Genomic DNA, 24,913 nt, shown 5'->3' with positions numbered 1-24,913 from the left:
CTGAGGCAGAAGAATCGCTTGAACCTGGGAGGTGGAGGTGGCAGTGAGCCCAGATCACGCCACTGCACTCCAGCCTAGGCGACAGAACGAGACTCCGTGTCAAAAAAAAAAAGCGGAGATTTGAGTATCTACCCTTTGGGGAGGTTAGATTCAGGAAATGACAACTCTTGCTATTATTAGGGAACAAATTAAGGTTTCATAAAGGAGCTAGGCCTGGATCTCTGGACCAGACAACCCTATGGCAGACACATCCCCCCTCTCCAGAGCCAAGCCCTGGGTCCAAATCCCAGCTCAACCATCCACCAGCTCCACGAGCTGCTGGGTGGTAAGTTGCTACCTCCCTGAGCCTCCTTCTGCCCCGGAGCTGTTGCAGGCCTCCCCATGTTGGAGGGTGGTTGTCCCTGTTACTGCTGGTCCTGGGCAGTACCCGGGGATTAGGGGGCTGACACATGCTGGGCTGCCCCAGGCAGGGGTGAGGTGACAGATCAGTTTCCTTTCCTGAATACCGGTGTGGGCCCAGCCTCAGGGTGTGACATAGGGGAGGCCCCTGAGGAGATGGGGAAACTCCCCTCTGCCCCACGGATCATATAGCACCAGCGTGCATCCTGGCACGGGCCTGCTGCCGGGGGCCAACCTGGAGCAGAGGTACCAGGAACTACCCAGCAGGAAGCTTCACGAGTATTTACAGGAGGCAGGACAGCAAGATGCCACAGCCTGACTGCTGGTGTTCACACCCCAGAGCTATCATTTACTAGCCATTTACTGGACAAATGAGCTTATTCCCCATTTTTGTTTTTGTTTTTTGTTTTTGAGATGGAGTCTCGCTCTGTCGCCCAGTCTGGAGTACAGTGGCGCAATCTCGGCTCGCTGCAACCTCCGCCTCCCGGGTTCAAGCGATTCTCCTGCCTCACCCTCCTGAGTACCTGGGATTACAGGCACCTGCCACCACATCTGGCTAATTTGTTGTATTTTTAGTAAAGACGGGGTTTCATCATGTTGGCCATGTTGGTCTCAAACTCCTGACCTCAGGTGATCCACCCACCTCGGCCTCCCAAAGTGCTGGGATTACAGGCAGGAGCCACTGCGCCCAGCCCAACTGAGCTTATTTCTGAGCCTGGCTCCCCATCCGTGAGTGGGGACAATGACAATAGTATCTATCTACCTCCTAGGGCTGATATGAGGATTAAATGATTAATGTATCTGACTTGCTTGAACAGTGACTGCCACTCAGTTAATATGAGCTGTTACCGTTACAACGATTTATGACTGCTGTCATTTCTTCTCTAAAGTCCCCCCAGCCCCCAAGTTTCCTCCAGCAGATTCGGGGCTCCCTCCTGCCAGCTTCTGCACAGATCATGATTGGCGCCTATCCCACAGATGGTGATCATAAGACCTATTGTGTGCCCGATACTGGACGAGGCATTTTATAGTCAGGGACAACATGACCGCTTGACTCACCTACTACTGTTCCCGTTTGTTCTGAGCCTAGGATCTGGGGCGTGAGGTCTGTGTTATGGGAGGAGGCTGGTAGGGAAGGTGGTTCCCATATTATGTTATTTGGAACACGCATGTCCTGGGAGATATTAAAATATTTGCACGTGACACCAACCAGGTGACCTAGGAGACATGAACTTAATCTCTCTGAGCCTCAGGTGCAAGGATAAATGAATAAATACATGTGAGCTGCTTAGAACACAGCCTGGTTCATAATATATTTTAAACAAACCTGGCCAGGCGCAGTGGCTCACGCCTGTAATCCCAGCACTTTGGGAGGCCGAGGTGGTCGGATCATGAGGTCAGGAGATAGAGACCATCCTGGCTAACATGGTGAAACACTGGTCTCTACTAAAAAATACAACAAAAATTAGTCAGGCGTGGTGGTGTGCACCTGTAGTCCCAGCTACTGAGGAGGTTGAGGCAGGAGAATGGCGTGAATCCGGGAGGCGGAGCTTGTAGTGAGCCGAGATTGCGCCACTGCACTCCAGCCTGGGCAACAGAGCAAGACTCCGTCTCAAAAAAAAAAAAAAACATATCGACATATGTATTGGTTACTCCTCTGAGTACCTCTCATGGAGTCGACATATGAAACTGAGGCACAGAGGTCATGCAAGTGACCTTTCACTTAGGGACTCTCAGTCTCTAAGAAATGTTAACTGGCTGCGAGTATTCATTCATTCAACAAATATGTATTAAGTGCCTACTATGCACCAGGAAGCATGGTACATGCAGATTCAGCAAATTTACAGCTATGACTATTATTATTATTAAAGAAATTCAGGCTATTTGGGATTGGGGGTACATCTGTGAACAAAATGGACAAAGACATTGGCCAGAGGTATGACACTGGGCACCTCATACCTGAGAAAGACTAAAGGCCTGAACTGCCAACAGGAAAACTGGACCCAGAGACACTGGCTTGTCCTGCTGCCAATCACTAACCATTTATGAGCTAGTGTCATTGGTGGAAGGACACCAGTGAAGGTCTGGGGAGGGTGGCCGGGCTTCACCTTGAGTGGCTCAGGGGTCACACCCAGTGGGGCATCCCTCCCAGGCTTCCCCATGGTAACCAAGCCAGGCCAGCTGTGGAAACCCTACCGGGTGGGGCAGCCTTTCATGAACTCAAAAGTCATTAAATGGGCTGGGCGTGGTGGCTCACACCTGTAATCCCAGCACTTTGGGAGGCCAAGGCAGGTGGATCACCAGAGGTCAGGAGTTTGAGACTAGCCTGGCCAACATGATGAAACCCCATCTCTCCTAAAAACACAAAAATTAGCCGGGCATGGTGTCGGGCGCCTGTAATCCCAGCTACTCAGGAGGCCGAGGCAGGAGAATCGCTTGAACCCGGGAGGCGGAGGTTGCAGTGAGCTGAGATCACGCCGTTGTACTACAGCCTGGGCGACAGAGCAGACTCCGTCTCAAAAAAAAAGTCATTAAACGCTTGCTGAAAGCAGGCATCTTGTTAGGCATGGGAATTCACGAGTGACTCAGATGGGGCTCCTGCCCTCCAGGAACTGAGACTCAGAGCCAGATGCTATGTGGAAGATCAGATTACAAAGGGTTCAAGATATCCAAAGCAAGCTCCAAAAAAACAGCCGTGATGCCAACTGGCAACATAAGCAGGGAGAGGTCCCTGCAGGGGAGGGGATGGCAGGCACAAAGGCAAAGATGAGAGAGACTGGAGACACAGCTGGGGAAAGACCTTCAGCCTGGGACCCCGACCTGAGTTTGAGGCCTGGTTTTACCATCAATTTGACCTCAGGCAAGTTGCTTGCCTCCCTGAGCCTCAGTCTCCCACTTTGCAAAATGATGTTAATACTTTTTTGGGTTGCTTTGATGGTTCGGTGAGTTCATGAGTAAGAAATGGCTTTAAGCCGGGCGCCGTGGCTCCCAGCACTTTGGAAGGCTGAGGTGGGCGGGTCACAAGGTCAGGAAATCGAGAACATCCTGGCTAACACGGTGAAATCCCGCGTCTACTAAAAGTACAAAAAATTAGCCGGGCGTGGTAGCACACGCCTGTATTCCCAGCTACTCTGGAGGCTGAGGCAGGAGAATCACTTGCACCTGGGAGGCTGCAGTGAGCCAAGATCAAGCCACTGCACTCCATCCTGGGCGAAAGAACGAGACTCCGTCTCAAAAAAAAAAAGAAAGAAATGGCTTTAAAAACTGAAAAATATGCCAGGCCCGGTGGCTCACCACCTGTTAATCCCAACATTTTGGGAAGCTGAAGTGGGAGGATTGCCTGAGCCCAGGAGTTCAAGACCAGCCTCATCAACATAAGCAAGACCTCATCTCACAAAATAAAAAATAAAAAAAATTAGCTGGGCATGGTGGCACAAGCCTGCAGTTCCAGCTACTCGGGAGGCTGAGGCAGGAGATCACTTGAGCCCAGGAAGTCAAGGCTGCAGTCGACTATGATCATACCTGAACTCCAGCCTGGGTGACAGAGCAAGACCTTGTCTCAAAAAACAAACAACAACAACAACAAAAACCCTGAAAAATAGAATAAGTGCCGGGAAACTGAGGTTGGGAGTGTTAAAGTGACTTGTCCAAGGTCAATGGCTGATTAAAACAGGATAGGGTGTATCTGGGTGGGATGCGGGGGGCAGGCACAACCCCTGCCTCTGCTGAGCCGACACTCCTGCGTTCCCAGCACTGGCCTCAGGTTCCCCTAGGCAATTTGTTCAGGAAGGCCTAGGGAACAGGCGGGGTACCTAATTCCTTGGTGCAGGGTTTACGGTTTATTCGCTGTGTGATCCTGGGCCCACCACCCTCCCTCCCTGAGCCTCAATCTCTTTTTGTTTTCTTGAAATGCAGTCTCGCTCTGTCACCCCGGTTGGAGTGCAGTGGCGCGATCTCTGCTCACTGCAACCTCCGCCTCCCGGATTCAAGTGATTCTCATGCCTCAGCCTCCCACATGGCTGGAATTACAGACATACACCACCACGCCCAGCTAGTTTTTGTATTCTTAGTACAGACAGGGTTTCACCATGTTGGCCAGGCTGTTCTTGAACTCCTGACCTTAAGTGATCTGCCCGCCTTGGCCTCCCAAAGTGCTGGGATTACATGCGTGAGCCCTTGTGCCCAGCCTCTGAGCTTCAGTTTTCTACCTTGCAAAAATAGATGCCCTTTGCTGTGCTGCCCATGTGTAAACGTGGAAGGCTCTGGCGATGGGAAAGCACTTTCCACAGGCAAAGACGTATCGTACTCATGAATGAGAAATGATCATGGTAAGCTGAGAGAAAGACGCAGAGCCCGTAGGCGCCACACTGAGCCTGCGGTGGAGGAAAGCAGGAGGAACTAAGCTAGACTGTACCAGGGCCAGCCCCAGGTGTGGGGTAGGAACCTTTTATGAGGCACACAGCTGTGCCCATGTTCAGTCCCAAGGGAGAGGCAGGTTTCTGGGCCTCATCACTGTCTAGGCTTAAAGTGAGAGTGACGAGAAAGAGGCCAGTTTCAGCCTTTGTGAGCAAAGTGCTTTGGAAAGGCAGGGGTCTCCCTCAGCAAGGCTGGGCTGCACTACAGCCCCTTTCCCTGTGTCCCATTGGATCTGAGCTGTGTAGCACTTGTTGCATTACAAAGAAAAAGACTAGTGCAGGAAATAGGGTAGAGGGCAGGCTCTTGAGTCAGACGTAACTTGATCTGTGGCAAAACCAAGTGGGGTCTTTCAGCTTCAGTGTCTTAGCATCTCAACATCTAGGATGGAGTTTGTGGGCGGGTCGGTTTTGCCACACTGTAGGGCCCAGGTGGTCCCACTGCCACAGTGAAGCCAAGTTCTAGCTCAGGTCTGGCAGAGCAGTCAGGCAGCTAGTTTTTGGGGGAGAATAAAGGGGTGGGACGGGGGACTTCAGTGGCCAATTATGGAGCCCTCTCGCCAGACCAAATTCATAGCTGAGAGCTTGGGGATGGTACAGTTAAAATTTAAAGTAATCGTCTAAATTCTGTATTTGGGTATTAATGTTTAAATGGTAATCTGACAACAGTTTATAAAGTGATGTTCTGAATACCATAAAAAAAAGAAAGAGCTCAGTTTCAGGTCCTCCTGGAAAGAGTTAGGCTGGCCCCTCCCCATCCTTTGTAATAATATCTATAGTAGTAATAAGAGTTATTTATTCGGGGTCCGACAGATATGAATTCAAATCGTAGCTCCGACACTTACCAGCTGGGCAAACCCAGGCAAATTACTCTGAGTCATTTTCCTCACCTGAAAAATGGGCTGGTATAAGGATTAAGTGTGTAAATGTATACAAAGCATTTCGCAGAGTGGCTTGGTGTGTAACAAGTGGTCCGTCAGTGTCGAGAACTCTTATTACTACTGTGGATGTTATTACAAAGGGTGGAAAGGGGCAGGCCTAACTCTTTCCAGGAGGACCTGAAACCGGCCTCTTTCTTGTCACTCTTACTTTAAGCCAGGCAGTGATGAGGCCCAGAAACCTGCCTCTCCCTTGGGACTGAACATGGGCACAGCTGTGTGCCTCATAAAAGGTTCCTACCCCACACCTGGGGCGGGTCCTGGTACAGTCTAGCTTAGTTCCTCCAAAGACAAGGAAAAGAAGACCAAGGAGCACCGTGACACTGAACTGGGTGCCACCTGGGCCTATCCCTTCCCTACCCCGACCCGCACAATGACCAAATCTAATCTGGTTCTGGGATGTCCTTTTATCTTGTGTGCCAACTCTGTATTCGTTGCTAATGGCTGTCTGGAACACTGTACTTAGAAGGAACCTGGGAAGGAAAGCGAGCAGTGGTTGACTAGTGATGTCTGATGTGGGTGCAGGGCAGGAGAGAGGAAGGAGACATGCTGGCTTTTCGCCATCCACAAACTGAAAAATCCTAAGGCCTTGCCTCATTCAAATAAACCATGCGTGGTGAGCAGGGTAGCCAGAAGCTAAGAGAGGGAAAGGGACTTGGCGAAGGTCACACAGCTTGAAATGGCAGGGCTGGGATTCAAACCCAGGCCCCTCTGGGTTTCTCAGGATGCTTCCTTCTAGGCTTGTCATTTCCTATGAGGGGGTGAACAGGCTAAGATCCACTGTCTGGGAGAACAGACGCTGCTGCCCTACCAGGTGTGTCTATGTTCTGTCTCCCCGCCCCGGGGCCTCCCACCGCACGTCATTTGCAAACACTCACTGAAAAACAAATGTGCACCACAAGGTGCCCTGAGAGCTCTTCTCCAAACATGCAAATTTGAATCCAGATGCCAATCTGATTGGGCAACCCTAGATTTGAGTCTCACCTGCACTTTCCAAACTTTGAGAACTTGCTCAATCTCTCTGAGCTTCCGTTTCCTTGTTGCAAAATGGAAAGAATTACGAGCTCAATATAATAAGGTCATTCAAAGTGATTAGCTCAGTTTCTGACCACAGAGTAAGCCCTTAAATGTTCATTACAGACTGTCCCCAACTTACGCTTAAGATTTTTTTTGCTTTACGATGATGCAAAAGCTATAGTGTTCAGTGGAAACCACACCTCGAGTACCCAGCCAGCCATTCTGTTTTTCACATTCAGTACAGTATAGCCAAGAAACTGACATGAGATAGTCAACACTTTATTATGAAATAGGCCTCATGTTAGATGATTTGCCCAACTATAGGCTAATGTAACTGTTCTGAGCACATTTAGGGTAAGTTAGGCTAAGCTACCATGTTTGACAGGTTAGGTGTTATATCCATTTTCTACTTATGATATTTTTCAACTTACAATTCCAGGACAAAAACCTTTGGTAAATCAAGGAGCATATGTATAAGGATGAGGTCATGGGGAAAAACAAAAAAACAGCATTTTCACACACACAAAAAATCACTTAGGTGATTAAGGGCTTGGACAAGCTGTTGAGAGGAACCCTGTTTATCTCTGATATCTTGATAGGCTAACGGACCTAGAATATGAATTTCTATATTGGATGGTTTTAAGATAAATAGGGAACTGACTCTTCTAGGAAGATGGATTATGTCATTTGCATCACGGAGAAAGCAGTAGCCTTGAATGGATGGATGGGTCATGGCAGGGAACAAACACGTCTACTTCTCACTTCCCAGCTGGGGGAGTTCGTGTTTCCGTTTCCTCATCTGTAATGTGGGGATAATAGCACCTGCCACCCAGTGCTGCTGTAGGACCAAATGAGTAATTACAGGCAAGGCACTGAGCACCATGCCTAGTACATGCATGTCGGGCTTATAGTCTATGGAATTTTAGTTAGCAGTGGCATGGCAGGGACCAGCAGAATGAGGCAGAGAAAGAAGAGGAGCTATAGAAGGGCTCAGAAGGAGTGGAGGAGGGGAAATGGGCCTCAGATGAGACACTTTCTAACCAGAATGGCGGCAGACGGGTCAGTTAGTAACTCCTGTAAGCTGAGAGACAGTTAAGTCAAGGTGGAGACAGGTGGAGACAGGTGGAGACAGGTGGAGACAGGTGGAGAGGGATGAGATCCGCCGAAAGGCGAGGCTGGCCGGATGCAGTGGCTCACACCTGTAATCCCAGCACTTTGGGAGGATGAGGCGGGAGGATTACTTGAGCCCAGGAGTTCGAAACCAGCCTGGGCAACATTGCAAGACCTCGTCTCTACAAGTAATTAAAAAAATTAGCCGGGCATGGTGGCGAATGCCTGTGGTCCCAGCTACTTGGGAGGTTGGGGTGGGAGGATTGCTTGAGTCCAGGCAGTCAAGGCTGTACTGTAGCGAGCCATGATCGTGCCACTGCACTCCAGCCTGGGCAACAGAGCCACTAGACCCCGTCTCAAAAAACAACAACAACAACAAAACAAACAAACAAAAAAACAAGCCTGAGACACTTCAGTGACAGCCAGCAAGAGGCCTGAGAACCTCAGCCTGAGAGCTAAGTGGGTACCCATCCCGTGGCTTTACTGACCTAATAAAGGTGCACTAGAGAAGGCAAGAGGTTGACCAAACAAAAAGTCACTGGGGCCGGGTGTGGTGGCCCATGCCTGTAATCCCAGCACTTCGCAAGGCCGAGGAGGGTGGATCGCCTGAGGTCAGGAGTTTAAGACCAGCCTGGCTGACATGGCAAAACCACGTCTCTACTAAAAATACAAAAATTAGCTGGGTGTGGTGGCATGTGCCTGTAATCCCAGCTACATGGGAGGCTGAGGCAGGAGAATCTCTGGAACCCGGGAGGCGGAGGTTGTAGTGAGCCGAGATCGTGCCACTGCACTGCAGCCTGGGGAATAGAGCGAGACTCAGTCTAAAAAAAGAGTCACCTGGTAGATCTTTTTAAAGGGTGCACTTATGGGCCAGGCACAATGGCCCATGCCTATAATCTCAGCACTTTGGGAGGCCAAGGTGGGTAGACTTCTTGAACCCAGGCTGAGCAACATAGCAGGGCCCCATCTCTGCAAAAATAAAATAAAGGTCACACTTCTGGTTTTTCCAGTAAAAGCAATTTGCTTTGGCCACCTCAAAACTTTTTTAAAGAACATAAAATATTTGCTGAGCTCTGCCCAGCAGTTTGCAGACCTGGCCAGGTAAAGTTCATGCACCTGAGTGACAAACTGAGCTCTGGAAGGATGAAGAAGCATCTCTGAAACAAGCTGGAGTGGAGGAGGAGGGGGTGGCTTAGAAAGTCTGGAGGGTCAGGGCCTCACTACAGGGTCTCCATCACCTTATTTCCAGAAATGACCTTCCAGCCTGTTCTCTCCTCCCTTCCCTGGGTCAAAGCAGAGAGGCATAGAGACCTAGGGGAGGAGTAATCCTAAGGTGTCTGCCCTCTGAGCCTCAGTCTCCTTAACTGCAAAATGCTGGAGGGTAGGGGGTAGGTGAGTATCAAAGGTAATGTGTGGAAGTGCCTGGTACCCAACGGTGCTCACAAAATGCCACTTCCCACACAGGGCACATTTCTGAACTCGTCTGCAGGTGTAAGGACCAGGGGACGTGAGGTTAGTATCAGCAATCGACAATCAATCAGTCTCCCTTGTCCATCTCATAACCCCTGGAGCAGGTGATTCGTGGAGACCTAGAATCTCACATCACAGCAGCTGCCTCCAGAGCCCCCGCATGTAACCATCAGGCTTCACAGCCTCCTGTGCTACCCTCTGGCTCAGACATGGGGATTCTGAGATGCTTGCTATAGCCACCAGGGTACCTGCCTGTCATCACCAGGCCCTGGCTCCCAGAAAAGGGGGTGGAACAGAGAGCTGTGGGTTCAGAGTGCAAGATCGTGCTTCCTGTCTGAGAAGTGGGTATGCAACGATGCACAGGGCTATTAGGGAGCACACGGTGAGGTGGCGCACCAAGGCACAGGGCTCTTGTGGAGCAAGGGGTAAGGTGGAAGATGTCAAGAGAGTCTCTTCCTTGCAGGGGCTGTGCAATCTTTAGAATGAAGTACCCAGCGATGCCTGTCCCCAGCTAGACCCTGGGCTCAGTTCGCTGAGCCTTGACAGGCAGATGCTCTATCGCCCCCAAACCTCCAGAGCCCTCAGACTCTTCCTGAGGACCAGCGAAGCAGGAAGAAAGCTCCTTCACCTAGCTGACATGTTTTGTAGATGTTGCCAGCTATGGAAGAGGGGCTGGTGTCCACGTGTCCCATATTCTCACCCTGAGCCCCCTGAGGGCTGGCCCAAGCCCCACACAATCATTCAAGTGGAATTTGAGCTCCTCTTACATGGCCTCACTGCATCTAGCCCAGAAACCACAAGCTCAGAAGGTAGGCAGGTGGGCTGTCAGGGAAGCAGGTGGGCAGGTGTGAGGCAGTGGGGCATGGTGGAGATTGTGGTAAAGTGGATGGAGCAGCTGCTAATCAGCTCCAGCCACTGTGGCCAGGCAGGGACACAGCCCCATATGGCCACATCTTCTGATCTTTCAAGAGAAGCCAGAAACTCTTATCTTTATATAAAATGAAATTGCCTGGTTTAACAACACCAGCAACTAAATTACAGTTGTTTAATCACTGCAAAAGTCAACAATCCCTCACCCCCTGCAGCCTTGGGAAGGCAGTTTGTGATGGATCTCCCATAACCCAGCACACAGTAGGCTATAAATATTTGAGGACCAGTTGAATACATTAGACCCATTCCAAGTCTTAGGGAAGTCTCATCTCTCCACTCCTACTCCTCAGATATCTTGGTTTAGAGATGAAGCATCTGAGACTCAGAGAGGGGAAGTGACTTGCCCAAGGTCACAGAGGTAGTTCAAGGACTTCAGCTCGACCCTCCTAAGCTTAATATCTTTCTCCACCAACCCACATCACCTGCATCCTCCCTTAAACAATGCTTTTCAAAAAACAGATATGCTAAGAATATACTGTAGAAATGAAACACACCAAATTCAGGAGAGTGATTGCCTCTGGAAAGACCATGTAGCTTAAAGCCAGGAGACGGAATCCCCAGTCCACTCTGCCCCAAGCAATTGTGTGACCCTGGGCAAGCCTCTTCTCCTCTCTGGGCCTCAGTCTCCCTGGTGCGCCAAGAGCCCAGTTGACCGAGCCAGCTTCTAAAGGCCTTCCAACTGAAATTCTGGGGATCTATGTCTCCTCTCTGGCCAGTACTCTGTGGCCTCGGATGAATATAAAATAGTAATAATAATAATAATAATAATAATAATAGAGAGGGCGAGTCCACACCAGCCAAGAAAGAACACTACAATTTTTTGTGAAACCTGACTCCTGGTTACTGGAATTCAGAAAGAACGATGGTAATACTTGAGCAGCTTAACCACCATCCTACAATTAAACAAAAGCACATCTGGTTTAACTTCGTCCTCATCTCCTCCCTAACCCCCTACTCCCATCTCAAATTTTACCCCTTAATTTGAGAAGTTAAATTCAATGCAAACAATTGATTTCATGCCACAGTGAGGCTGAGAATTTAAGCATGGAAAACTTTAAGCATAGAGTATTTCTGGGAGCAATTAACGAAGTGTTGGCGGCGGGGTTGGGGGCTGGTACAAGGAGGCAGAAAAATACGGAGACTATGTTCTTCAGACACTGAGCATCATATCTTGATGTTGGGGGCCTCCTATGAGCTTGACACTCAGAGAGGTAAAGTGACTTGCCTCAGGTCACACAGCTGGCGATTGGAATCCAAGACGCCAGCCCCCAAACCAGTGTTTTCCCTGCTGTGTAGGCTTTTGTAACCTAAACGTGGACTTCCCTCAGGCCCTCAGGATCACCTGGTAGGGATAAAGTTAACTGCTTTTGAAATTGCTCCACAGGAAATATGAATGTCTTAATAACATCAATGCAGGTTCGGCCCAAAGTTGGAAAACATTCATGATCTTGCGACCCTGCAAAGTATATAATGTTAACCCATATTGCGGATGAGAAAACTGAGGCTCCGAAAGGGAAGGTGACTTGTCCAGGGTCGTACGGCAGTGCTGGGAATGAACCTCCAGTCTACTGCCCCTAACTGCCCTCTGAAAGTGAGGACATCTCCAGAAGAGAAAAAAACAAATCTAACATACCACAAAGCCCAACTGCAGCCTGCCAACGACGACGACATGGTGCTGGGAAGCCAAGTCAGCATTCCTGCGGCCACACGGAGATTTCTGAGTGCTGGTTCTCAGCCCAGCTTGCTCACTCTCCCAGCAATGTTCTCTCGGAGCTCTGGGTTTTGTATTAAAAAGCCAAGTCAGACTGATTTCAAGGTGAGAACTCGGGCTCTGCTACTGGATCCTGCTCTCTGGATTAAAAGGTCCCATGCCCAGAGATGGGTACAGCATGGAGATTGCTAGATTTGGAATTCTAGATACACAGGCTCCAGCCCCAGCTCCCCAGGTAGCATCTGTGTGCCTCTGGGCAACTCACTTCCCCTTTCCAAGATCATATCCAGCTTGCAGGGAATGTTGGGTATGTAAGTCATGGGACAGAACAGGGCTGAGTTTGGTCCTGAGCTGGGACATGGTGAGGCACGAGAACAGGCAGAGGGCAGGAAGCACTGCAGAGATGATGGCTCCAGGACTGATCTCATCATGGAGCTCTGCGCTCCCAGCCCAGGCTGTGTTTAGGATGGCGACAGAAGGTGGCATCTGAGTGTGAGCAAGGAGGGCACCATGCCACCCCACATGTGCAGCCCGACAGGATGGGAAGGGCCTGGGCAGAAGTGGGTGACAGGTTCAGAGGCAGGGTAGGCACATAACCCAACTTCCAGTCTCCACATTGCATTTTCTGCTGAGAAGAGAGCTGGGGATAGCCAGGATTTTCTTAAGCACAGGTACCAACTTAAACCCTTCGCAAGCATTCATCGTATCTAGACCTCACCACTGGTAGGCATTATTGATCTCCACAGCTTATGGGAGGAGGCCGAGGCACAGAGAGGGAACAGAACTGATCCCAGGTCCCACAGCAAGGTTGCCTTTGCTAAAGTGAGGGCCAAAGCTTGGCCGACCCATTTTATAGGTGATTGCGCCTTAATCTCCTTCCTTATGAATAGCTTGATTTCAAGTCTACACCGTGAATTTTGACAGTTTCAAAGCGTGAAAGAATTTTGTTATGCAAACATCCAATCCTGAAGAGGGCTTTTGGCTGATTTACTGCGGCATTCCCGGCACCTAGAACAGAGCTTGGCACACGGCGGATGCTTAAGTATTTGCTGAATGAAGATAGCATCTTGTTCTGGCCTCAGTTCAGTTTTATTCCTCACAATAGTCCCGAAAGGGGAATACACCCCTTTTTACAAATGGGCTCACGGACACAGAACGGGATCATCACTCAGCCTAGGCTTCACCAGTTGGGATGTTGAGAAGCTGTGTCCAGGGGCCTCTTCTGAGGGAATTCACAGGCATTCAGTTCAAAAAAGAAAAAGGTGACACAGGAACAAGATGCACGGGGCCAGGGAGTGGGATGGCCGGGGCAGGACAGGGTGGGGACACCCACAGGTGGGGAGGACTAAAGAGTTGGAAAGGGCGAGACTGGAGAGTGGAGGAAGAGCGGGCTGAGCCCAGCAGGAGCCCGAAGGCAAAACCAAGGCTCAGCCTCCTATCTCTTAGGCAACACAGTGGGAGCAGGACGCTAGGGCTGCAGAGTTTGGAGTCTGGATTCAAACCCTGGTCCCACCACTGACTTAAATTGTCTAAGCCTCAGTTTCCCCATTTGTAAAATGAAATGATGTACGTGAGATGTCAGAGCAGGTCCCTGTACGCACGGTAGGCCTTCAAAAAACAGTTGCAGTATCTACACTGAGGCTGGGACCCAACCCCTGCCTCCCTGAACAGCTGGGCCCACCTGAGCGGTCTCTGACTTTTTCCCAGGGCGCAAAGCCCTTCCTGGCCTAAGAATCGCCCCCTCTTTTGATCTCAAGGATTTTTGCCCTCCACCCAGAGGCCTTTGTAAAGGCCCCGCCTTCAACCCCATTATGTGTTGAAAAAGAGTCATAAGGCACAATGGGGAGTTGGGGAGGCTTTCCTCGGCCTTCTGCCTTTCTGCTGAGACCTGCGTTTAACCCTTTCTTACCAAGACTGGGCAGGGAAGCGCCCTGGGCGGCCCAACTCGCACAGCCCAAAGGGGGCGGCAGGCTCCTTCGGCTTCGCGGGCTCCAGAGCTGTGCCCCACAGCTGCGGTGCCCACAGTGGGTGCCCACTCTCAGACACCCACGCGGGTGTCCTCTGTCTCGTCCCGCCATGCCCCCCGTTCCAAGCGCCTCCTTCCCTCTTCTCCTCCCAAACCAAACTGCTTTAGACCCCACCAGGTCAGGTGGGACGCCTGGGAGGGCTCCAGGCCACGAGCCCTGGGGGTTGGCAGCCCAAGTCTCTAGAGCTACGGCTAAGGAGGCACCAGGAGGGGCTCAGTGACGGGACACCAAGGGCAGGTGCCCAGACAGAGGGCAGGGTCCCAGGCAGCGGCTCGGGAGGTAGGAGACCTGGGACTGCAGGGCGGTCCGGAGCGCGGTCCCCTGAGCTCGCCGGCTCCGCAGGCGCCACGTCCAATCTCCTGTCCCGCCCAGAGCGCGCGCCGGGAGCTTGGGATGCGCGGGAGGACAGGGGCAGGACCAATTGCGGGGCGTCCCGAATGGGCTGCTGTGGCGGCGTGGAGCTAGAGACCCTGGCCCTGCCATTAAAGTTCAACCACGGGGCCAGCGGAGGATGCAGAAGGGGATCGACCACGTCCGCGGGGGCCCTGGGGAACCGGGGCGCAAGGCAGCGTCGAGTCCTTACCTGCGCAGAGCACTGGCGAGGGTCCGTCCAGGCACAAGCGCGTGGCAGCGCGGAGCGGGGATAGCGGGCGCGGAGTGGCGGGAGCGCAACGCGGCCCGGGCCACCTCCCCCGCCGCCTTATAAAGGCGGCCGCGGGGCCCGAGTGAGGCCCGGGCAGCCCGCCCCCGGCCCCAACCCCTCCCCAGCCCGGCCCCGGCCCCGCCCCCGGCCCGAGCCCCGCGCCCCGCAGGCCGGTCGTGCCACGAGGCCCGGGCGCCCCCTGCCGGGAGCGGAGCTAGGAACGGGCTGGGGTGGCGCGGCCCTGGTGTCCCTCGCGCGCCTCGCACTCTCGGTCTCTCTGCCTCCGGGCTGCCCCAACCCAGCCCTTCCTTTCAGAGAGCCTGGGCTCTGACCCGCTCCCTGCGCGCGTCTCCTGTTTTGTCTTTACCGTCGGCATCTTCCTTCTGCGTCTCTTAGTGGGAGTCTTTGTCTCCGCCCGTCTGTCTGTCTGCCTTCCTCTCTGGCGTCTGTCTCTGTGTCTGTCAACATATCTGGCTTTCTCTGGGTCTCTGTCTTTATCCGTCTCTGCCCACGTGTCCCAGTCTCTCTGTCTTTGTCCACGTGCACCTCTGACTCTCCACCCCCACCCCCGCTTCCCTGCCCGTGGGCTGCCTCCCTGGCTACCGCAAGAAGCAGCAGAAGGGGACCTCGGAGGGGTGGCATCTGGAGGGAAACCAGCCCCTACACAGGGGCCCTTCCCTCTTTCTCTCTTTAGAGACGTAAAGGGCCCGCAGGTATCCGGCTATGTCCCAGCCAGAGCCCCAGGACATGCTCCCTGGATGCCAGAGGAGGGGCAGGCACTTCCCAGGCAGTTGAGTCAGACAGCTCAAGTTCAAAACTCTGCTCTGGTGACCTTGGCCAAGTCACTTGACCTATGTGGACCAGCCTGCCCCACTTTAACAGGCAGACACCATCTCCCCTGGCCTCTCGCTGGTGCGAGAGTCCTATGAGGGAATGCTTGAAAACTACAGAGGAAACGCTAAAATCCCGGATAGATGGGAGCCAGGGACAGACGCTGGGTGCTACAGGCCCTGCTCCCGCTCCTGGGGAACCAGCTCTGATGGAATAACCACTCCCTTTCCTCTGAGCACTGAATTCTCTGGACAACTTCGTAGTGAGAAGTCCGCAGGCTCTGTTTGAATGCCTCCAGCAACAGAGAGCTCACTGACTCCTAACAGGAGGGTCTTAGTGGCCCTTGGGACTGCCTGGAACAATCTGTGCCCGTAAGAAATTTGAAGGCTCAGACTGTGATTCCCCGGGAACCCTGCCTTCCTCGGCATCTAAGCCCCAGTCTTCCTGAAGCCACCTTTCCCCTGAAGATCATAAGGAGAAAACTGAGGCTAGAGCAGAGAGAAAGTGTCTGTCCAGAGAACCGATTTTAGTCAGGTTGGGCAACCTCTCTTCCACTCACTCCATGCCAGTCTCAGGGCCAGGCATTGTGCATGCATTAACTTCCAAAAGCTCCATTTTCCAGAGGAGAAAACTGAGGCCCAGAGAGATCATGTGACTTCTCAGTAAGGTTGGAGCCAGAACTGGGGCCTGGTGCCAGAAACCAAGAATGTCTTTGTATTTATTTTTGTTTCTTTTTGTATTTTTGGTTGATACTATTTATTTAGAGGAGTGACATAGGTTCCCTTTTCAGATAAGTTTATGTTTTTTAAAAGTGAGTCAAAACATTGAGTAAATACTATTTATTTATGTATTTCATGGGTTGGGTGATGATGGCAAAAATCATGGAGGTAGCAAATGAATGAAGCTTAGGAAATGCCATCCTCTGTAAGAAATTGCGGGTGAAAGCACCCAGCACTGGGCCTAAAACGTGGGAGGGGCTCAATACTCGCTCACAAATGCCAAGGAAGGGTTTAAGGATTCCAGGAGACTTAAGATGGTATCATCATCAGTGAGCCAGGGGCAAGTCCCCAGGCGTGGAAAATCTGCCTGTTGCTTGGACAGAGGCTGGGAGGCAGAGCCAGAGGGAATTGGAGGCACCCCTTGCACCTATCATGGCGCCAGCACCCCTGCCTTTTTTTTTTTTTTTTTTTTGAGACAGGGTCCCACTGTATTACCCAGGCTGGAATGCAGTAGCATGATGTCAGCTCACTGCAGCCTTGACCTCCCAGGCTCAAGTGATCTTCCCACCTCAGCCTCCCCAGCAGCCAGGACTACAGGTGTGCACCACCACGCCTGGCTAATTTTTGTATTTTTTTGTAGAGAACAGGGTTTTGCTATGTTGCTCAGGCTGGTCTCGAACTCCTGAACTCAAGCGATCCTCCTGCCTCGTTCTCCCAAAGTGATGGGATTACAAGCATGAGCCACCACACCCAACCCTATCCCTGACTTCTGATCTCCCCAAAGCTATGAGGGACGGGCACTTCTGGTTGAGCCACATGGCCAGCATTAGGCCCCCTGTGTCTGTGATTTGCGCTCAAGTCCCTCCACCTTGGGAGTTCAGGGATTGGTTATCAACTGCAGGGACTATACTGCTTGGCCAGCCTTGCCATCTTCCACCCTCACACCCTCTTACCCTGCTCCTGGGCTGGGTCCCTCAAGGAGAATTCAACTGAGATGGGGCATCCAGCAGCCCTTGCCTCCCCTGCTCCCCGGGTGCCCCTCCTCCTGGCTCTGTCAACACAGCGGAAAGGAGTCCTGGACCTCGAACCAGGAGACTCCAGCCACCCCTCCAGCTCTGCCCTGGCTTGCTGGGGAGCTGAGCCAGTCACTTTTCCCATCGAGGTTCAGATTCCCTCTGGCCTTTTGAACTGGACAGTCTCTAAACGCAACCCAGATGCCACGATTTCAGGACCACTCAGCTGGTGGCAACAGCTCATTACATTCGATTTCTCTCCATCATTGTCCCTGGGGCACCACTTCCTTGTTGAAAACTAAGCAAATTGGATTTAACCTCCAAGCTCCCTGTGCCTAAGAGCTAATGATGTCTTTTGAGCCTCACAGCAGTATCATAAGGTGGGCAGGGCAGGTGTCTACAATCCCCACGATAGATGGGGTACACCAAGGCCAGAGATAGTAGTTAACTTACAGGTCAGGGTCAGAGCTGGGTTTGGTTACCAGGTTTACTATTCCCAGTCCAGGGCTTTTTCCATTCATTCATTTATTCCATATCTGTTAAGTGCATGCCATGAGCCTGTGCCGCAAACTAAACCTTCAAGTTCACTAGGCAGGCCAGGCATGATGGCTCACGCCTGTAATCCCAGCACTTTGGGAGGCCGAGGCGGGAGGGTCTCTTGTGTCCAGGAGTTAGAGGCTGCAGTGAACTACGATCACAGCACTGCACTCCAGCCTGGCCAACAGAGTGAGACTTTGTCTTGGGACAAAAAAAAAAAAAAAAAAAATTAAGAAGTTCACCAGGCATTAGAATTAGAAGCTAAGTTAGGCCAGGCGTGGTGGCTCATGCCTGTAATCCCAGCACTTTGGGAGGCTGAGGCAGGTGGATCACCTGAGGTCAGGAGTTTGAGACCAGCCTGGCCAACATGGTGAAACCCCGTCTCTACTGAAAATATAAAAATTAGCCTGGCAAGGTGGCACACACCTGTAGTCCCAGCTACTTGGGAGGCTGAGGCACGAGAACCGCTTGAACCCTGGAGGCAGAGGTTGCGGTGAGCCGAGATCACGCCACTACACTCCAGCCTGGGTGACAGAACCAGAATCTGCCTCAAAAAAAAAAAAAGAAAAAAGAAAAATTAGAAGCTAACTTAGAGATGAGGCCAGAAGCCCACGAGCATAGGGTAGGGTGGGGCAGGGGGACAGCCAGGACCTCAGTAGACAGGGATAAAGGAGAAAGAATGGAGAGAGACAGAAAAAACAAAACTCCGCGGTCTGTTCATGGAGAGGCAGTGAGGAGTCAGCTGTGGCCTAGGACTGGAGAAAAGAATGCCTGAAATCTATTTAAAGGCAAGGGGGCCTGGAAACCTTGGTCTGTTTTGATGCTTGGACTTGAGGGGTCATTTTATCTCAAGCCCAGGCCTGAGCACGGGTTCAGCCATTTGATTCCCAGTGCCACCTACAGCCCCACCTTTAACTCAGTTAAAAAATGAACCAAAAGGCATGAGGTGGAAGAGATTGCAACAGCCGAAGCAGCATCATTAAACTGACAATGCTGCCGTGGCCAGGGCAATTGGATGCTAATAAATTAGGGACTTTTATTCTCTCTGTACGATGGGGAAACTGAAGCATATATGAGCTATTGTTGCTGGGGACTTCCTCTGTGCCTGCAGCCTGATGGAAAGACCTTTATAGGTGAGATTTAACTTGCTTCTCCCTGCAACACCAAAGCACCATCACTGTTGTCATCGTCACCTTTCCAGTGAGCAGGCTGTTATCCCAGGCAGGCTTGGCAACCTTATTCATTCAACAAATGTTTATTGGATGCCTGCTCTGCACCAGGCACCCTTCTAGGAACTGGACATACCAATGAACAAAACAGAATGTTTATCCTCACGGAACTGACACTCTAGTTGGGAAGGTAGATAATAAGCAACAAACATTAATAAGTAAGTTAGTAAGATAACAGGGGCCAGGCACAGTGGCACACGCCTGTAATCCCAGTACTTTGGGAGGCCGAGGTGGGCAGATCACTTGAGGTCAGGAGTTCGAGACCAGCCTGGCCAACATAGGGAAACCCCGTCTCTACTAAAAATACAAAAAAAAAAAAAAATTTGCTGGGGTTGGTGGTGCACACCTATAATCCCAGCTACTCAGGAGGCTGAGGCGGGAGAATCACTTGAACCTGGGAGGCAGAGGTTGCAGTGAGCTGAGATTGTGCCACTACACTCCAGCCTGGGCAACAGAGGGAGACTCCATCTCTAAATAAATAAATGAATAGGCCGGGCGCAGTGGCTCATGCCTGTAATCCCAGCACGCTTGGAGGCTGAGGCGGACGGATCACGAGGTCAAGAGATCGAGATAATCCTGGCCAACATGGTGAAACCCCGTCTCTACTAAAAATACAAAAAAACTAGCTGGGCACGGTGGCGCACACCTGTAGTCCCAGCTACTCGGGAGTCTGAGGCAGGAGAATTGCTTGAGCTCGAGAGGTGGAGGTTGCAGTGAGCTGAGATTGTGCCACTGCACTCCAGCCTGGGCAACAGAGCGAGACTCCATCTCTAAAATAAATAAATAAATAAATTTAAAAAGACAATAGGAGTATGGATAAGGAGTTGGAGCAGATAAGGAGGACAGGAGCACCAAAGCGGAGCAGATTGTGGCATTAAATAGGGTGTTCAGTGGAGGGAAGGTGAGGGGATTGAAGATGAGGGAAGTAGGGGCTGAGATGAAGACCACCCAGCTAGCCAGGGAAGAAGGAAGGTTGGAACCCGGGCTGCCTGTGTCTGATGCCTGGGCTCCTGAGCAGTGTGTGACGTGCCCTCCCAGGACCAGTTCTGACCCTCAAGCCTTCCCCCAGTCCCAGGCTTGTTCCTCTAATCCTGCCCCAGCTCCTGACCTCATCCTATCTTGACTCCAGTCTTTGTTCCAGCCTCATCTTCTCTATCTCAGTCAGTCTCCTGTTCCAATCCACCGTGTCCCTTCACACCCACAGCTCCATCCCCAGGCCCCAGGTCCCCCCTAGCAGTCAGCTCTGAGCTCAGTACCCTAACAGCCGGCCAGCCCCTGGCCCGGGTTGTCTTCCAGCTCCAGCTGCCCTTAAAGGCAGTCCTTCTAACAAAGGCCTCCGGAGCCTGCGCTGTGAGAAAACCCCATTGTCTGGCAAACAGTGTCCTCATTTTGTCTTTTATTTCTAAAGGGACTTGTGAAGAAGTGCCAAGCTCAGAGAGAGCATGTTGCTTCCTATTCTCAGCCCTGGAGAAGGCGGCAAGCCAAGAGGAAGGGTCAAGGGGGGCTGGATTCCAGAGGCCAAAACAGATTCAGGCAGGCCCAGCCTTAGCAGTCCATGGTATTTTCCAGAACGGAGGCAGGAAAGAAGCTATCCCTGCCAGGTGCAGTGACACATGCATGTAATCCCAGCTACTCAGGAGGCTGATGATGTGAGAGTATTGCTTTTGAGCCTAGGAGTTTGAGACCAGCCTGGGCAACACAATGAGACTCTGTTTCAAAAAAAAATTAATAATAAAAGAAGCCATCCTTAATAAGTAGGACAAAAGCTTGGCTACACCCAGGACGTCAGAGAGATCTCCTTCACGTTTGACACAGGGTTTTCATCAACGCTGATAAAATCTTCTTTAAGATTCATCCATCTTCCTGCCTGTACCTCAGCCTGCCTGTCTGTCTCCCTGTCTTCTTCTTCTTTTTTTTTATTTTTTATTTTTTTAAGACCTAGTCTCTCTCTGTCTCCTAGCCTGGAATGCAGTGGTGCGATCTCGGCTCACTGCAACCTCTGCCTCCTGGTGATTCTCCTGCCTCAGCCTCCGGAGTAGCTGGGATTACAGGTGCGCACCACCATGCCCAGCTAATTTTTGTATTTTTAGTAGAGATGGGGTTTCGTCATGTTGGACCAGGCTGGTCTGAAACTCCTGACTTCAAGAGATCCACCCACGTTGGCCTCCCAAAGTGCTGGGATTACAGGCATGAGCCACTGAGCCCAGCCTTCGTCTCCCTGTCTTCTGTGGATACAGCTGATGTAAGCCTTGGAGATGCTTCCCCTGGGATGCTGTACCTCTTTAGCATCCCGCTTCCTGTTAGGTGCAAATTCAGGGACCTAAGGAGGCTTTGGGGCCTGGGCAATGGCAGCTGGTGTTGGCCACATGGGGGATTCTTTTAGCAATATTCTTTGTTTGTTTGTTTGTTTGTTTGTTTGTTTTTGAGATGGAGTCTTGTTCTGTAGCCCAGGCTGGAGTGCAGTGGCATGATCTCGGCTCACTGCAACTTCTGCCTCCAGGTTCAAGCAATTCTCCTGCCTCCGTCTCCCGAGTAGCTGGGATTACAGGTGCATGTCACCACGTCCAGGTAATTTTTTTTTTTTTTTTTTTTTTTGTATTTTTAGTAGAGACGGTGTTTCACCATGTTGGCCAGGCTGGTCTCAAACTCCTGACCTCAAGTGATCTGCCTGCCTCGGCCTCCCAAAGTGCTGGGACTGCAGGTGTGACCCACCACACCAAGCCAACAATATTTTTAAAGGCTTACTCGGTGTCCTGTCTATTTGCTTCCACTGAAATGCACGGACCAGTAGCCCAACCCAGCGACCTTCGACATCTCTGTGTCCAGAACACAACCTGAAAGTACGTATCTCCTGACAACTGACCTTGAGCTCTATGCATTCCTCCAGGCCTTGTTTTAATGGATGGCCTCTATCTTGGCAGGTTAAAGCCATGGACAGGGGCAGAGAGGTACCAGTAATTGGCCTCTTGTTTACCGTCTACATCCCAGCAAGAACATGAGAAGAGGAGCTGGGTCTGCTTGTCAAACAAAGAATACTTAACAGGATGTGGTTAGGAGGGGCCTGAAGAGTCTTCAGTTTTATCTCCTGCTCTCTCCTACCTCCTGGCCTCCCCTTACACTAAATATGGCTTGGAGTAGAGAATTAAGCTTTTTGGCTGGACTCCTGGACTCTCCATCAACTTGGATTGCAGGACTCAAGTCCAAAGGGCCTCTCTTAGCAAAGCTATAGTTCTTCCCTCTCTCCTTTCAAGCAGGCCCGTTTCAAAAGACGTATATTTCTTTCTTGTAGGAATTTACTAAACACCAAAAGAAGTGGCCAGCCAAACATTTCAAAATGCTAAAATTTTCCCACAAGTCTCCTAAAGAAGTAGCCTTATGTAGGCATATGGTTTAAATTCCAAGAGTCAGCAGGCTGTGGAGTAACCAATTCTTTAATTACCAACTCTTTGAGAATTGCCACCTTCCCAGCCGGGAGCCTGGGGTCCAGCTCTCCTGCACCTACCTTGTCAGCTCTGCAAGACCCACAGTGCAGGGCCTGTTACTTGCAACGTCCCACTTCTGGTACCAGTTTCATCACCAGTTAGAAAGCTCCAAGTAACAGAAAATACAACTTCTCAAACTGGTTTTGAAAATAATGGAATGTATTGGCTCACTAAGCTGAAAAGTCTATAACCAGAGGCAGGGCACAATGGCTCATGCCTGTAATCCTAGTACTTTGGGAGGCCAAGGCAGGAGGATGGCTTGAGCCCAGGACTTGGAGACCAGGCTGGGCAATGTGGCAAAATCTCATCTCTACAAAAAAACAAACACAACAACAACAACAACAACAAAAAAAACCCCACAAAACGTAGTTGAGCATTGTGGCACGTGCCTGTAGTCCCACTACTTTGGAGGCTGAGGTGGGAGGATGGCTTGAGCTGGTGGTGGAGGGGGTATGGGGGTGTCAAGTCTGCAGCGGGTAGTGATCACACCACTGCATTCCAGCCTGGATGACAGAGTGAGACCCCGTCTCAAAAAAAAAAAAAAAAAGTCTACATCCAGAGCATCTTCCCAGTGGTTCAGTGATACAATCAGGACCTTGCTTTTTTGTCTTTCCATTCTCAGCTCCTCTTCCTCCCTCTTGGCCCCATTCTCACCCAAGCAGATGTTCCCAGGTGATATATGGAAGTCACTGTTAATATATCAAAAAAAAAAGAAAGAAAGAAAGAAAGAAAGAAAGAAAGAAAGAAAGAAAGAAAGAAAACCTATTTTCCCAGACAAAGTCTTGGAATTGCATCTCCTGGACCCAGCCTCCACGACGAGCTCCCTAAGCCTGTCACCACAGTGATTGATTTAAGCCAATCCAGGTCCACCCTTGGAGATGGAGTGGAGTTCAACCCACCCAACCTTCCCTGAAAAGAGAAGAGGGGAGTGGGTGCTGGAGAGGCAACTCACAAATGTCCCACACACAATGGCTTTAGGATTTAGGCAAGCACTTTGCCAAAGCACCTTGAAGTAAATAATAATAAAAATATTGTATAAATGTAAAGTCCAATATATTTTAAAATATATAAATCATCTAGGTTCATGCTAGAAAGTGTAAATGCAAAAAGTCAATTAAACTAAAATACCTGGTAATCTTATCACACAGAGATATCCCATTTAACACCTTGGTTTTTATCTTTCCAAATCTAATTTTTAAAAAAATTTAAAAGGCTAGGCGCGTAGGATGATACATATTGAGAGTCCCTGCTTTTCTCCCATCATACGCCAACATTTTCCTAATCCTGTCCAGGTTTTCAAGCCCTTTGGATGCATTATCTCATTTACTCCTCTGGGTAGGGGTTATTAGGATCCCCATTCAACAGAGAATGAAAACGGAGGCTTGGAGGCTAAAGCAAGATCAGGCCCCCAGCATGTGGCTCCCAGCCTAGGCCCCTAACCACGGGGCCTCACAGTCTCTGTCGGGAGAGAGAGGGTGTGCCCACAAGCCCTTCTGGAAGGTGAGAGTGACTGTGTGGCACACCTCCAGGACAGTCCAGTCCCCTTGTCAGCCTCCTTCTACGTGGTCCCAGCTGTCTCTGGGCACTCAGAGTAAGGAAGACCAGTGGGTTTAATGTTCATCACCTCAAAGTGCAGTGTCAGGAATCCCAGGGACTCTGGACTCTTCACCTACCTCCAGGGGGCGGGAGTGGTTAGGGCAGCAGGGGACAGAGGGCAAACGTCCCTCCTCGGATTTCAACTCCTCCAGTTTTCTGTATGCGTGTAGGGCTACAGTGAGCGCGTGATGGGGTGGGCTCAGAAGGCCTGCGCCCTCATCTCCTAGCAGTTGTAAATGAAAAAGTCTATAGTGATGGACTCTGGCCCAGGCTCTGAAGTCAGACTACCTGGGCTCAAATCTGGCTCCACTAGCTGTGTGACCTTGAGCAAGTGAGCCTCTCCGTGCCTCAGTTCTTCATCTGTGAAATGGGAATGTTAACAACTTCCACGGAGGGTTGTTGAGAAGTTTATCTAAAATAATACCTGTAAGTCCCTTGGAAGAGATATACCTGCTCTTATGAGCATTATTTTATTGGATATCTATATTAATGAAAAATTTAGTTGCAGGTAATGGAAAGCCTCTCCATTGGCATAACCAAAGAGAATAGGTTATTAAAAGGGGGGTTCGTCCATGACAGTCAAGGGCAGGAAGGCAGCCAGTACTCCAGAAGAGACTGGAAGCAGAGATTTGGTCAGTTACCAGTCCAACCCATTTCCTATCTCTGAGTTTCTTCTCTCTGTGCCTGCTTTGTTCTTCTCTACTTGTAGACCCATTTTCTCCTCCTCCTTGTTGTTGCAGCAGGACCTTGCCTCCCCAGGGCTCCCCAAGCAAGTGCATTGCAATCCCAGTGCCCAGGAGAGACAATCGGATTGGCCCAGCTGGGTCCACTCCTGGTCCAATCAACCAC

The 24,913-nt window shown here is 50.9% G+C and overlaps 1 protein-coding gene across 1 annotated transcript in view; it reads right to left on the bottom strand.

The window, feature by feature from the left end:
- The window catches only part of ALPL (alkaline phosphatase, biomineralization associated), a 68,943-nt gene extending 54,192 nt beyond the window's left edge, over nt 1-14,751 (bottom strand). Inside the window, exon 1 of the mRNA XM_003271568.4 lies at nt 14,598-14,751. The gene's annotated coding sequence lies outside the window, so the exon portion shown is untranslated. The remainder of the gene's footprint in view (nt 1-14,597) is intronic.
- Nucleotides 14,752-24,913: the final 10,162 nt, after the last annotated feature.

The sequence above is a fragment of the Nomascus leucogenys genome, chromosome 24 (assembly GCF_006542625.1).
Source record: "Nomascus leucogenys isolate Asia chromosome 24, Asia_NLE_v1, whole genome shotgun sequence".
NCBI classification, from domain to species: domain Eukaryota; kingdom Metazoa; phylum Chordata; class Mammalia; order Primates; family Hylobatidae; genus Nomascus; species Nomascus leucogenys.
Note: the sequence above shows the minus strand (reverse complement) of the source record. Positions and strands in the feature narration are given on the sequence as shown.